The sequence below is a fragment of the Bubalus kerabau genome, chromosome 3 (genome assembly GCF_029407905.1).
Source record: "Bubalus kerabau isolate K-KA32 ecotype Philippines breed swamp buffalo chromosome 3, PCC_UOA_SB_1v2, whole genome shotgun sequence".
NCBI classification, from domain to species: Eukaryota; Metazoa; Chordata; class Mammalia; order Artiodactyla; family Bovidae; genus Bubalus; species Bubalus kerabau.
In genome coordinates this window covers 73,651,426-73,663,924 of record NC_073626.1, presented here as the reverse complement: position 1 = coordinate 73,663,924, position 12,499 = coordinate 73,651,426, and positions in this window count along the sequence as shown.

The following is a 12,499-nucleotide window of genomic DNA, read 5'->3' as shown; positions in this document are numbered from 1 at the left end:
AACTGTCATATGAAGAGTGAATCAGAGTATGCAACTAAAAAGAGTGCAGAAAAGATGTATTGTGGTGGTATGGCCCCTCAGCAGCCCCAGAGCCATTAGACATACCTCCACCCATGAGATACTCCCAACCCTATGGGGACTTATTCTTGGCTTCCTAGAAGAGGTCATTAAGAAATGTTTTCCTTTCAAATAAATGCCTGGGAACCTGGAAACCATCTAACCCCATCTAACCAGCTAACCCTTGAGTAACTAAATTTAGTTGAGAAACACTTAAAACAAAAGACTTGAAGGAACATAGCTGCAATTGTGGGACTTCATGGAACCAGAAGGGAAGATAATGTGAGGCTGGAGAATTTCCCCTTAATTAAGCAGAAAAATAGGCACATCCATCAGATGTATGTGTAAACCCAACCCCAAGTCTGAGCTTAGCAGGTTTTGATCATCTTCTAGCTGTAACAAATTTCACAACCTTTTTATTAGTCCTGGTTTCATCACGAGTTAGAAAGGGAATGATGCTATAGTTATACTCAACTTGAAAGATTTGAAAGCACCTATCACAGTGCCCTACATATGGTGCTTAAATAAATGTTCTTTCCTTCCCATGGCTTTACAATATAGGCTCTTGAATTTTACAGATGGTTTTCTATGATGTCTTTCATCTTTACTAAATGCTCCTTTTATGTAACTTGAGTTCCTGCTGACACCCAAGAGACCCCATTGTTTTTAAAACCTTACTAATTTCTGACTTTTACTTTATCTTCTTCACCCAAAGACCAAACCCTGAACTCGCGCTTCCACTCTATAATACCTGTTCTCTGTGATGTTGACACTAATCCTTAGAATAAATGAGCTGACAATGTTAGATCATTTCTTCATATAGCTTTTGATGTTCAATCTTCCTAGAAAAATGACTACACGTCTCAGAGGGAGTATAAGTCACCACGATACATACCTATAACTTTTTCTGCTACTCAGACTTCTCCAGGCTGTACATATTTCTAATTCTAAGAGTGCCTGTGAACAGTCAGGAGACATGCACTTACATATTCAATGGTATGGGTGATCAGAGAGCACGTTCGTGGTTATTCTGAACCCTTTCCTTTGAAATGAATGCTTTAATACTTCAAAGTTCCCTGATATTCAGTGATATACTTTTCCAGACCTCTTCCTAAAGTACATGGATGTTAGGGTCTGCAGTAGAGCTTTTATCTGCTCTTGGTTGTATCTTGCTCACTTATTTATTTTTTTAAAACATTCTTTGTCTGCTTGTAGAGGGGCAAGAGGCTGGGGACAAGAAGGTAGGTAAGGTAGAATTCTGGTTCAAAGCAAGCTGATTTAAAAGTAGTGATTACCTTTGAGATCCTCAGCCTCACTCTCCATCTGAGATAGTTGTTTTCAAAAGTGAAAGGGATGGCTAGAAATCAATGCGCAGGCCTTTTGGGAATGTAAAAGTGATCAATGTGGGCGCAGTCCACATCAGCAGCCTCTGATTGCAGAGGGAAAGGATACCAGGGCTTCCTTCAAATTGATCTGTGTTTTCAAACTTGAACAGGTAAATGCTTGCAGAAATTTTAACTTGTGCAAAAGGGCTTGTGGTGTTAGCATAGCACCTTGAGTTCTTTGGAGTCAAGGCAATGGCTAGATTTTCCTTGCTAATAAATATTTTGGTCACAAAGTCGTATCCAATTCCATTATCTGTTCTATGCATACAAGTTTCTTTGGTTTATAGCAAACTATTTTGTATAAAAGTTGTTTAAAAATCATGATCAGGGCTTCTTTGGTGGCTCAGTGGTAAAGAATCCACCTCCCAATGCAGGAGACACAGGTTCGATCCCTGGTCGAGGAAGATTCCACGTTCCATGGAGCAACTAAGCCCATGCACCACAACTATGGAGCCCGTGCTCTAGAGCCTGTAAGCCACAACTACTGAGCTTACATGCCACAACTGCTGAAGCCCCTGGATCATAGAGCCCATTCTCCACTCTCAGGCCAGGCTTGGGCTGCACATCACTCTCCGGGAACATAACCCAAGCATCTCTTCAGCCCTCTGTCCACAGTGGGCGGCAGTATGCTCTGCAGTGGACACCTAAGGTATTCAGTAAAGAGCACCTTCTTGGGAGCGCTCAGTGCCCTGCGGAGAAGCTCATGGAGTCCGCCATCTCCAGGGGCTATGGGGATGCTGTCAGAACCCTCACGTTGCCTGGGTTAGTCCTGGACTGACAACCACCTGGGGACCTCAGTTACCCCGGAGCATAGGGGTTGGGTGTTCACTAGATCACAGTATACCTGTAACCTCTTTGAGCACAGCAATCAGGAAGCCCAGAGAGGTACCAATGCAGCCCGGGTCTGCAAGTAACAGGCCAAGACCAGAAAGGAACTGTCCACCAGTCAATCCGCGCTCTCCCCCCTTTCCAGGGTGTATTTTCCATTAATAATATGCCACTATACCTACCATCCAATATACTGGCCAATATACCATCCTTTAGCTGAAGGTAATTTCTCTCCAGTTCTGCTGCTGGACCAGCAAATGTGGTAGGTTTATGTCTCCTGCCTAATAAATGATGGTTCTGGAAATTCATACAATCAGGATATAATTGAAATTTTATTTTACAAATAAATTATTATACTTAATCCTATTATACCCACTGTGTGATCACAGAAGTACTACTGCTTCCTTCCCCTGAATGCTCAATGTCAATGAGAACTGCATCACTGACCACTTTTCTATTTTTTTATAGAAAAATAAAATCAAGCAATTTCTTTTATCATTTTTTTCACCCAAACTCCATTCATTAGCTGACTTTGCATATGCTCCATCCATTTCAATTCCCCTTGGCTGAGCAGTTTATGTTGTAAAGAGCTGCAGCCTGCACTAAAAATGCCCTTTTTCCATCTTTCTTAAAAAAAAAAAAAAAAAAACACATCTTTTTTTCTGTGTCTGGTAAGAAGTGCTGAGTGGACAGCCCTGGTGGCTTCTGTTTATACTGTGAGCAACTGCGGCACAAATCAGTACCAAGTTTCTCTTGATTTCTGCCTGGAACAATATTATCCTGCAGGGACCCACTCTGGGGGTCCAGAGGCTGATATATTCCTTACTGTCATATGTATGTGCCTAAGAGAGCAATTTTAGCCCCTCTGACGCTGCCAGAAGCACTGGACAGTGATGGGGTGGCACCGTGCCACCATATTCTTTTCATAAGCCATCAACAGCACACATTTATCTAGTGCCTACTGTGTACGATTCTATCTCCTAAGTTTATGTACCAAGCACTGTGTACTAAGTGGGCTTTCCCCTTGGCTCAAGCGGTAAAGAATATGCCTGCAACAAAGGAGATGCAGGTTTGATTCCTGAATCAGAAGGATCCCCTGGAGGAGGAAATGGCAACCCACTCCAGTATTCTTGCCTAGAAAATCCCATGGACAGAGAAGCCTGACAGGCTACAGTCCATGGGGTGTACTAAGTATATGTGCTAAGAATAGAAGAAATATTCAATATTTGTTGAGCATTTCCTATGTGCCAAGCACTAAATCAAATGTGTTATGCATGCATTGTCTAATTAGGCCTCCCTCACTATGATCCTTTGCTGGCAGAGTAATGTCTCTGCTTTTCAACACCCTATCTAGGTTTGTCATCGCTTTCCTGCCAAGAAGCAATTGCTTTCTGATTTCATGACTGCAGCCACCATCCGCAGTGATTCTGGAGCCCTAGAAGAGGAAATCTGTCACCACTTCCACCTTTCCCCCTTCTATTTGCCATGCAGTAACGGGGCCGGATGCCATGACCTTAGTTTTTTTAATATTTAGTCTTAAGCTGGCTCTTTCATGCTCCTCCTTCACCCTCATCAAGAAGCTCTTTAGTTCCTCTTTCCTTTCCGCCATTAGAGAGGTGTCATCCATATATCCGAGGTTGTTGATCTTTCTCCCACCTATCTTGATTCCAGCTTGTAATTCGTCCAGGCCGACATTTCTCATGATGGGCTCAGCATGTAGGTTAAACAAACAGGGTGACACAAGACATCCCTGTTGTAGTCCTTTCTCAATCTTGAACCAATCGTCCAGGCCGACATTTCTCATGATGGGCTCAGCATGTAGGTTAAACAAACAGGGTGACACAAGACATCCCTGTTGTAGTCCTTTCTCGATCTTGAACCAATCAGTTGTTCCATACAGGGTTCTAACTGTTGCTTCTTGACCTGCATACAGGTTTCTCAGGAGACAGGTAAGATGGTCTTGGCAGGAAAGCAATGACAAACCTAGACAAGGTATTGAAAAGCAAAGACATTACTCTGCGCACAAAGGTCCATATAGTCAAGGCTATGGCCTTCCCAGTGGTCATGTACGGTTGTAAGAGCTGGACTGTAAAGAAGGCAGAATGCCAAAGAACTGATGCATTTGAACTGTGGTGCTGGAGAAGACTCCTGAGAGTCCCTTGCACAGCAAGGAGATCAAATCAGTCAATCTTAAGGGAGATCAACCCTGAGTATTCACTGGAAGGAGTGATGCTGAAGTAGAAGCCCAGTATTTTGGTTATCTGATGTGAATAGACGACTCATTGGTAAAGTCCCTGATGATGGGAAAGATTAAGAGCAGGAGAAGAAGGCTGGACGGCATCACTGATGCGATGAAAATGAACTTGGGCAAACTCTGGGAGATGGTGAGGGACAGGGAGGCCTGGCGTGCTGAAGTCTATGGGCTTGCAAAGAGTTGGACACAACTGGGTGATTGAACAACCACAACACTCTGATCCAATGCAGGCTTTATTGTTATCCCAACTTTATGCTTAAGCATATTCCCAAGATTATGGCACCTCTCTAAAAAGGTACTCCCTAGTTACTTTATCTAATGCAAGTACCTTTTTCTCCATCTTAGCTCCTGGTTTTTTATTTATAATGCTCTACACATTTTTTAATTTATTTGTTCATTTATTGGATTTTTTGCCATCTCTCTCACTAGAATGTTATGCTGCATGTGGCTAGAGGTTGTTTATCTTTGGTTTTACTGCCTAGCAGAGTACCTGGACACACAATATGATTTCAGAAAGTGTTAGATGAATGGATGCCTGAATGAATGAGTGAGTGAATGAATATAATTGAAAGGAAGAAATTAAGTTGTCTTGCTCAAGCTGATAGAGCTAGTGAGTGACAGAGCTGGGATTCAATATCCACTTGCTTAAGCACATCTATACTCTTCTAAATATATGACAGTTTTATCAGGAATTTGGAGTCTAGCCACAGAAAGCAATACAGGGGACTCAGGGGGTCTGCACCCAAGAGAAAAGCTATTTTCTTGGGTGTGGTCTGGAACTACTTCCTATTTTAGAACTTGATAGATCCTCAACTGAATGTGTGTTAAGATACCTTCTAAATGTACTGATCTACCGACGACATCACCCTTTCTCATTCATTTTTTATTTCTTTCCTCCACTTCCCTTTGTGCTATTATCATCCTAAAATGATACAGTGGAATTTCCATAGAAGTAATAGCTTAGCTGTGTTCTTCTTCCAGCAGGGCTGGGTCATTTGTTGAAGCCATTGAAAAAAAGACCCCTCCCCTCAGCATCATCAAGATAGCTTTATGGGTGCTTACAGTGGGCACTGGGCCAACTAGAACTCTGAAGCACCTGCATAAAGTAGAATGTCTCTGCAGCCCATCAATACGTGCATTCAAATGAGGTCCCATTAACATTATCTCAAATGACTTTCTCTCAGCCCTCCCTGCTCCAACCTCTGCCAAACCTTCCCAATAGATTCCTGGGCATCCCCAAAGAGAGTATGGCCTAGCTCGCACACCTTTCATGCAAGTCCCCTAACACTCCAGTATCTTCTATTCCTGCGCTCATGACAAAGCTGGAGGGAAACTCACCATGGTAGCAATGGAGGAAGCCCATGATGGAACACAGCGTTTGTAACCCAGGTGATACCTCTCTCACTCACCAGTCTGCAAGGAGCCAAAAAAGCTCTCTGGGCTCCTGAGCATGAGGGTCCTCACCCAGGTTCTATGCCTCATTCAGTGTGCCCAGGAGGGGCCACTTTGGGGTCCAAATAACAAAGTCTCTCACGAAATTAGCTCCTTCAGCTTCTCCCATCAACCAACAACCCAGCCCAGGGAATCAGTTGCAGGCAGAGTCTAAACCATGTCTTCAGTTCTCCATGTCTCTGCTGCTGCTGCTGCTGCTGTTAAGTCACTTCAGTCGTGTCTGACTCTGTGCGACCCCATAGATGGCAGCCCACCAGGCTCCTCCGTGCCCCTCTCAAAGCTATGCAACACAAAACAAAACAAAACGAAGCAAAGAAACCACCACCAAGAACAACACTAGCACACTCTGTTTCCTTGCTCCAAAAACAAGAGCCCTCCTGGATTCCAACGCATACAAAGTTGTACCCAGAACAGTCACTGGTACATGCTGGTATATGTATGTACTTGGAGGCCCAGAGTAGCCTCTCCTGTTCCACAAGCTACCAAAATCTGACCCTTGCTCTATTTTCAGCTATAGCATCATGCTACCAGGCACCAAAGGTCTGCTCCATATGAGAGCCCCACCATTAATTACTCAGGGACACCACCATGCCACTAACTCTCTGTGTCCTACAAACACTATACAATGCATATTCCTTGTCTCCTTTGCCTGCTCAGTCAGCAGTTTTGCTTATGTCTGTTACCTACAGCTGCAAATGTTACATAACAAACCACCCCCAATGTTGGTAGCTTAAAGAACAACTGTTTCTTCTCACTCATACATGGGGTTTGTCTGGTCCAGGCTTGATTCAGCTGGCCTTGATCTCAGTCTACAGATTGGATCGAGATCTGCTGTCCATGCTGGTTGTCATCCTCATTCAATCACAAGGCTGGCCATGGCATTTTCTTCTCATGGCAGAAACATAAGAAGGGCCAGCCCGACTGTACTAGCAGCTTTCCAGTCTTTGCTTCTGTCATGTCTGCTACCATCCCATTGAGCAAAGCAGGTCATGTGGCCAAACCCAGCATCAGTGGAGCGGGAAGGTACAGCCCCGTGTGAAGGTATGGAGGGCCAGGATTTGGGGGCAGGAGTGAATATATGATGAATAATCACCTAATGTACCACACACCCACATCTAAATGCACAGGGGCAGTAAACATGCCATCAGGAGGAAGTCAAGATTTGGCCTGAGTCAGTATACTCTAAGAAGGTTGTGTGAAAGAACACATGCACCTCTTATACGGTGCGAATGGTTCAATCAAAGCGCTGCCACTTGACATCTTGGTCAGCGACTGGATGATCTTGCTTGAAACAGTCACGACTTGCCCAGCGAGGGACCCTGGTTTCTAGAACCAATGCAGTCTTGTCTCTAAAGAAGTCATACCTTCTTTCTCTGATTTAGTATTGCATGCTATTTGAATTGCCTGGGCTCCAGAACCTCCTGTTTATTTTCTGTCTCCCCATCCCAGGCCCATTTTCAACTCCCCTGTGTTCCTACTTTTCTCCTTGTCCCAGACTACTTCTGGAGAAGCCTGTGATGGCTTTGTAAATGCAAAGGAAGAAGAAACAGAGGTCCCTTCCTAACTCCCTCCTTCTTCCAGTTCAAAGGACATGTGTCGGGGGAGATATCTCTCTCGGTATATGATACACCATGTGCAGTAACCACATGCACGGCACTTGCCCTCCTTCAGTGGGGGAAGTTTCCAGCACTATGCAGGGGCCCTTCTGGCCTTTATTGTTCTGCATTTTACCTTTGCCCTCAAAGAGTCACAGAGACGCTTTCTTTTAGAAGAACAATGACATAGAGTTTAGTCACATGTTTAATTCTTCCAAGTCAATATTTGCAAAAAAACACATAAGCACAGCATGATACTGCCTTGGAGTTGTTTATTAATCCCTTTCTGAGGCTTCTCTTCTTTAAGTTTCTTTTTTATTTTCAGCTCATCATTAGTCCCGTAATGGGGTGTGTACCAGTTTGTGTGAGTACATTATCTTGTTGCCCTAAAGCCTGGTAAAGACTATAGTGAATATTTATTCTGGGTGTAGACTTCCTCCTTCCCATCTTGTTCCAGGAAGAATAATAACAGTGACTTAATCCCGCATCCTTGGGAAATAGAAAGCAGCCATAGATGGCTAAGAGAAGCCATATTGGTACTGATGTAATCTGCACTCAGGATGAGGAGGATGTTTGTCACCTGTTTAAAAGTGAAAGCTAAACATCACCATGAAGTAAATAGCTCTTTGGTATCCATTTCATGTACAAAGAAAAGGAGGCACGTGGATAGACTAAATAACAAAAGAGAGTCACACTGAATTAGTGGGAACTTTAAATGAACTTTAGGAGTCTCTGCTTCTCAAAGCACTGAACTCCTCTTTTGAGACTTGGCTGCTGCTGCTGCTAAGTCGCTTCAGTCATGTCCGACTCTGTGCAACCCTATAGACGGCAGCCCACCAGGCTCCCCTGTCCCTGGGATTCTCCAGGCAAGAACACTGGAGTGGGTTGCCATTTCCTTCTCCAATGCATGAAAGTGAAAAGTGAAAGTGAAAGTGAAGTCGTGTCTGACTCTTTGCAATCCCCATGGACTGTAACCCACCAGGCTCCTCCGCCCATGAGATTTTCCAGACAAGAGTACTGGAGTGGGTTGCCATGAGACTTGGCACCATGACTCTTTCACTGCACAAATCCCCTTTTACGTGGCTTTTAGATAGGAGCAAGAAGTGGAATTGAGAAAGTATCAGAAAAGTTCTGTTCTGTAAGAGAAAGATGAGCCGCTTCAGTCTCCTACCAATTTTCCATTCCTCCCCTCCTAAGAGATTAAACAGATTTTAATCACAAATCTGGCCCACTGGTTTTCCAGCCCATCTGCTACACCATGGGATAGGGAATTTTCATTTTTGTATGTCGGTTTATATGATCACTTATGTAGCCTGCAGACCACAGAGAAATGAAGCATTGGTTTCTTTCAAATATTAGAGCTTTACTGTATTTTGTTTTGACTTCCAAAAATGTAGTCTGAGTATCTTAGCTTTGGATTATTAAGTGGCAAAAAATTAGCCCAGAAACATGGCTCATAGAACTTGGGACAATTAGAGCTTCTTGCAAAGCTGAAAGGAAAAGCTTTTGAGTCAAGGCCATTCAGCAAATTTCAGGTAAAATGAAAATTCCATTAAGTTTTGTAAAATCTGTTTGCTTGGCAAGAAGTAAAAAAATAGAAACCAATGGAAAAACCTAAAATTCATTCAGACAGGCTTTTCTAGACAAAGGCCTTTTGCAGGTTTCTGCCTGTTACTGGAGCCAGAACATCTAATGTCCACTAACTCTTGGGTCCTCTTTATTCCCAGAGCTCACAGTCTGCCTGTGTCTAATTCCCCTGTACCAGCATATCTGTTAATGTCCCAAGTGGCTTCCTTTACAGCCGCGTGATCATCTGTGTATTATTAACTAACCACAAATTAAAGTCATTACTTGGTGCTTAATTTTATGTAACATTTCTTTGTAATGTGTACAAAAGAAATTTGTTTTTACAGGAGTTTGGTAAATAGCATGTGCCATAATTAATTAGAGGATATAATGGGTCTGTTGATTTGAAATTAAATTAAATGCAACAATCTTCTCTAAAAATAATTTCTTAAATGACATTTCAAGGTGTGTGAGCCTTTAAAAAGAAGTGAACATCCTGCATCCATAGTCCTTATGCCTGTCCTAGATCTATCTGTTGGATTTTACCTGCTAAAGGACTTGCTTTTATTTTTCTCAAATAAAAAGTGTGCCTGGAGCACTCTAAGAAACAGCAACATTCAAAGAGCAATTTTTAATCCTTTTTGGGGGGAAGAAGGTAGAGTGTATAAATGAATAAACTAACAAATAGGCAAATCCTTAATTACTTGGAGGTCAGTTACAGTTCAGTATAGTTCATTCCTATGTATGTATGTATGTATGTGAAAGTCGCTCAATCTTATCCAACTCTTTGCAACCCCATGGACTATACAGTCCATGGACTTCTCTATGCCAGAATATTGGAGTGGGTAGCCTTTCCCTTCTCCAGGGGATCTTCCCAACCCAGAGATCAAACCCAGGTCTTCCACATTGCAGGCAAATTCTTTACCAGCTGAGCCATAAGAGAAGCCCTGTACCTTCGCATACCTGATGCGAAGAACTGCCTCTTTGGAAAAAACCTTGATTCTGGGGAAGATTGAAGTCAGGAGGAGAAGGAAACGACAGAGGTTGAGATGGTTGGATAGCATCACCAACTCTATGGACATGAGTTTGGGTAAGCTCTGGGAGTTGGTGATGGACAGGGAAGCCTGGCATGTTGCAGTCCATGGGGTCACAAAGAGTCGGACAAAACTGAATGACTGAACTGAACTGATAGTTCATTCCCCTCCAGTTACAGGCTCTCCTCCTTGTCTTTATACACACCAAGTGCATTCCTGCATCAGGGTCTTTGCACTTATTCCTTCTATCTAGACATCTTTCTGCCTGGGTTTTCATGTGACTCAAATCTCAGGGACTTCTCTGGCCATCCAAGCTAAGGAAGATCCTTACCCCAGTCCCTCTCACATCATTGTTTAATGTTTTATTCACAAAACAAATCACTCTGATTATTATTTGGCTTCGTGTTTGTTCATTGCTTTTCCTCTGTCTCTTTCTATAGAAGGTAAGATCCTTGAGAATGGAAACTTGCTGCCTTATCCTCCTTATATCTCGAACACCTAGAACGATGCCTGACATATTAGTTAGTGCTTAACAAACCTTTATGGAACCAAAGAATGAATTGCATTGTTCTCACCAGCCCCTTTAACTATGTTCTTAACTGAGAGAAAGCACAATTGGCTGTAAAGTTTCCTGAAGAAACAGAAAATAGAAATTCAGTATTTGTTGGCTAAGTATGAGATGCACTGGAAGGAAATGAAAAATTAAAATGTGAACAAGTTAAATGACAGGAAGAGCAGAAACAAAGGCTGGTACTAATTGCTTAGTTTGCACAAACACAAAATATCAACCGGGAAGTGAAACCTTCAATTAGTTGGCACTTTCTTTATAAATCCAACAACCAGTTTGAGTTATTCCCATTAAAATAACTTAACCAAGACATTGTCTTTGCTGATAGTAAATTAAAAGATCTGAATATTCCTTCAACTTTCTTACATTTAAGACAGGATTCTTGGGGATGATACGATGTTTCACAGTGTAGAGATAAAAGGAAGCATGAGATGAGGTTGCTGCAGCAATGCAAGAGTTTCTGACACAATAAGAACTGAGAGGCACAGATTTCCATATGAGGTATCATATCATATTTACAGTTTGTCTTCAAAATGCACTGAAGTCTCTCTCCCCAGGCGCCTATGCCTTTTAAAGCTCTTCTCAACTCAACAAGAAGTCTATATCAAACAACAGAGCTAGCCTACTAATATTAATAAGATTTTATTCTCCAATTGTAATTAGGATCCAGAAAATATATTCTGATTTTTTCAATGTGCTTAGGGTGAATAGAAGTCTCGGTGACAGTGTGCCATAAGTGACCATTTTATTGTGTTCAAATCCTATCTCTGCCACTTACTAACTGCAAACTTTGCCAAGATATTAATTTCTCTGAGTCTCAGATTTCTCATCTATAAAATGAGCCTGATGTAACTCCTGTGGATTAGATGTAAAGCACCTGTTTTCACGTAATTGTACATGTCAAATTTTGTACTTACTACTTTTCGACTTTCAGTTGTAATATAGAGAGTTATTCCTATGCCAGATTTTAGAGAAATTCACCCAGGTTTTTTTTTACATATTATTTTTTACCTGTAAATTTCCCAGTCATTCAAAAGTTGTCCTGGTATACACAGAAATATCGCTTTGCTTATGACTATCCAGTTATCCTAATACCACTTATTAAAAAGTATATCTTGTCCTCACTAATTAGGGATGCCCTTTTACTTTACACTAAATTTTTATATGCAGGTAGGTCTATTTCTTAATTTTATGCTCATCTGTCTATCTATTCATGCATTAATACCAAACTGAGTTAATTATATAAGTTTATGATATATTTTAATATTATGCATTTTTTTTTTTTATTTTTGAGGAGTTTCCTGGCTATTCTTGCATGTTTATTCTTCCAAACATACTATAAAATCAACATATTTGGCTCTAGGAAAAAACTTAACAGCATTTTTACTGGAATTTTATGAAATTGTTTAAATAAATATAAGAAAAACTAAGATCCTATTACAATGTTGAATTTTTCTATGAACACAGTTCATCTTTTCAACTAAGTTTAATTTTATGTCTTCATGACTGCTTATAACTTTCTTAATATAAGTTTTGAATACTTCTTGTTAAACAGTATTTTATTTTGTTTATAACTACCAGACATTCAGTCTTTTCTTCCATTATGTCTAACTGGTTTTTGTTTGTGTCTCTTGATTCAATAATCATACTGTAGTAGTATTAATACTACTAATACTAATACAAACGTTGTTCTGAAACGTTTGTGTATGTATTAGTAACAAAAATGTGTGTGCGTGTGTCACTGAGAACTGGGATTTGTA